Genomic DNA, 2,248 nt, shown 5'->3' with positions numbered 1-2,248 from the left:
GCCACCATGCAGAGATGTCACAATGTTGACTGGACACGGGAAGGCTCTCTCTCAATTGCATAGTGTACACACACACACACACACAGAGACACACACACAAAATTCAACTCTCATGCGCACATGCGTGCATAAACAGACACATACACTCTCCACATAGAGTGTACATGCTGTCTCTCTCTCTCTCTCTCTCTCTCTCTCTCTCACACACACACACACACACACACACACACACACACACACACACACACACGCATACGCACACACACTAATGAGGAGCTGGCTGACTGGTCAATATTGATCAGTATTTGTGACAATGATTTGCAACCTCCTGTATTAAAAAATGGTTCCATTATTTTGTTCCTTGACAATGGGCATACGAAATTGACATTGTTGGATCTTAAATATGTCAGTGTGTGGATGTATCTAACTGTGTGTATTAAGGGAAGGGTCTTTAAAAAAAAATCTCTGTAGTGTTCTTTCCAGTGTGACATATTCTGTGTACGTGGAGAAAGACTTTGGATGCCTTGAATTTCTCGTCTGAAAAACCCAGGACTTTGTTGCATATTTCTCTCGAGAGAACAAACTGTCCTTACTGTCTTGATTTGTGTCGGAGAAGCTGGAGGACAAAGATGGACCCTTTGGCCAAAGCATGTTGTGCGACATCGAAACGCGTCCCTCTGCCTCATACAAAAGTCGCTCATCTTTTTTCTTGGAGTTCATCGAGATTTTACGTGCAGGTTTTTATTTTTATATGAGTTGATTCATTTTGGGATTATTTGTATAAATGATCGTCATCGTAGAGCCATACTTGATTATTTATTTAAATGTATTCGGTTAAAGGATCATCACAGAAGGGAGTTCTTCACCCAAGGGACATGGAGCGGGTCGAGTGCGCCATGGAAACACACACTGCCCTCTCTCATTGGCCACCCTGACAGACTCAATCCCCTGGAGAACTTTCTAGAAGAACTCAGATTGAACAAAAAAATATATTATATATATAAATATATATGAACCGCCAGAGGACCCTATCTAGGACGGACCTGCTTGGTTTTGTGTGCACTTACTAAGAACCCATCCTTCAGGGAGAGGATGTTCACCATATTACTTTATTTTTGTACCATCCCAGGTTTTTTCCGTTCTCTTTGTCGTCGTAGGTTCTCTCAGAGACATCTTTTCTTTTTTTGACTTTAAAAAAAAAAATGGAGGAAGTGTCTGCTCACTCTTATCACCTCTGCGATGGGACAAGGACTGCTGAAGGACACGCGCCGCTGTGTCGCTTTTTTTTTTTCCGTGTTAAACCTACGTGTTCGTGGGTGTGTGCTTTACTTTTTTTGTAATTGATATGCGTTCGTGTGTGCGTGTACGTATGCCTGTGCGTGTCTGTGTGTGTCACTGTGACCTTGTGTATGACACGTTTCTGCCGCCGATGCAAACCCCTCCTCCCCCCCATCTCCTCCACCCCTTCTTTTCCCTCATTTATCCCCTCTCTCAATCACCAGACCTTTCCTCTGACTCCAGAAAAAAAACAAACAACAAAAAACAAACAAAACCTTGTGTCTTCTGTCCCGTGTCTTAGACAAAATCATTCTTTTTTCCGTGTACGGTCTGTTGCACTCGGTAGAGAGTGGGGAGGATCCATGTTTTTTGTCCCCCACCCTGTGATGCACAGTACGGATGTACAACCACAGACATTAGAGTGTACCGTCTATGTTGTTTCCCCCTCTGATCAGCTGTCGTATTTGCTCAAAAGTGCCCCCTCCTCCAGCCTGGTCCGTGTTACTGTGTAGGGTGTTTAGTTCTCTCCGCATAGATATGTTCCGTCTGTCCAAAGGTGAGGGAGAAGGATGGGGGGGGGGGGGTGTTACCCTGCAGGTCACTGAGGCATTGAAGGACTTAAAGAAGGCGGATGCGTTTTTTTGGGGGGGGTGAAACTCGAGGGGGAACGATTACAAAAAAAATAAAAAAAAAGAGACCATAGCAGCTACAGCTTGATCTGCTAGAGAGCCAGTATCAGTAAGGCCGAGTGTGACGGTCTTTTAGGTCAAACAACATTCCCTTCGCACTCAGAGCCAGAACTGGGGGTTGCCAGCATCAACATCCTCCTCCTCCCCTTTGCTCTGAGGGTGGACAAGAGAAAGAAAAATAAAAAAGAATACAAAAAAAAGAGTTAAAAAAAAGGTGAGCTCCTGTCCCTGCATGTTCTGTGTCGCCTACCGAACTGCCATCTCAGGCAAAGCGCTGTCCG

General features: G+C 44.7%; 1 protein-coding gene across 1 annotated transcript in view; it reads left to right on the top strand.

The window, feature by feature from the left end:
* Positions 1 to 118, top strand: part of syt3 (synaptotagmin III) — a 24,706-nt gene extending 24,588 nt beyond the window's left edge. The window contains exon 12 of the mRNA XM_062530906.1: positions 1 to 118. This exon is cut by the window's left edge and continues 167 nt beyond it. The gene's annotated coding sequence lies outside the window, so the exon portion shown is untranslated.
* The last annotated feature ends 2,130 nt before the right edge of the window (positions 119 to 2,248 follow it).

Source organism: Sardina pilchardus, chromosome 3, assembly GCF_963854185.1.
Source record: "Sardina pilchardus chromosome 3, fSarPil1.1, whole genome shotgun sequence".
In the NCBI taxonomy this organism is placed as follows: Eukaryota; Metazoa; Chordata; class Actinopteri; order Clupeiformes; family Clupeidae; genus Sardina; species Sardina pilchardus.
Note: the sequence above shows the minus strand (reverse complement) of the source record. Positions and strands in the feature narration are given on the sequence as shown.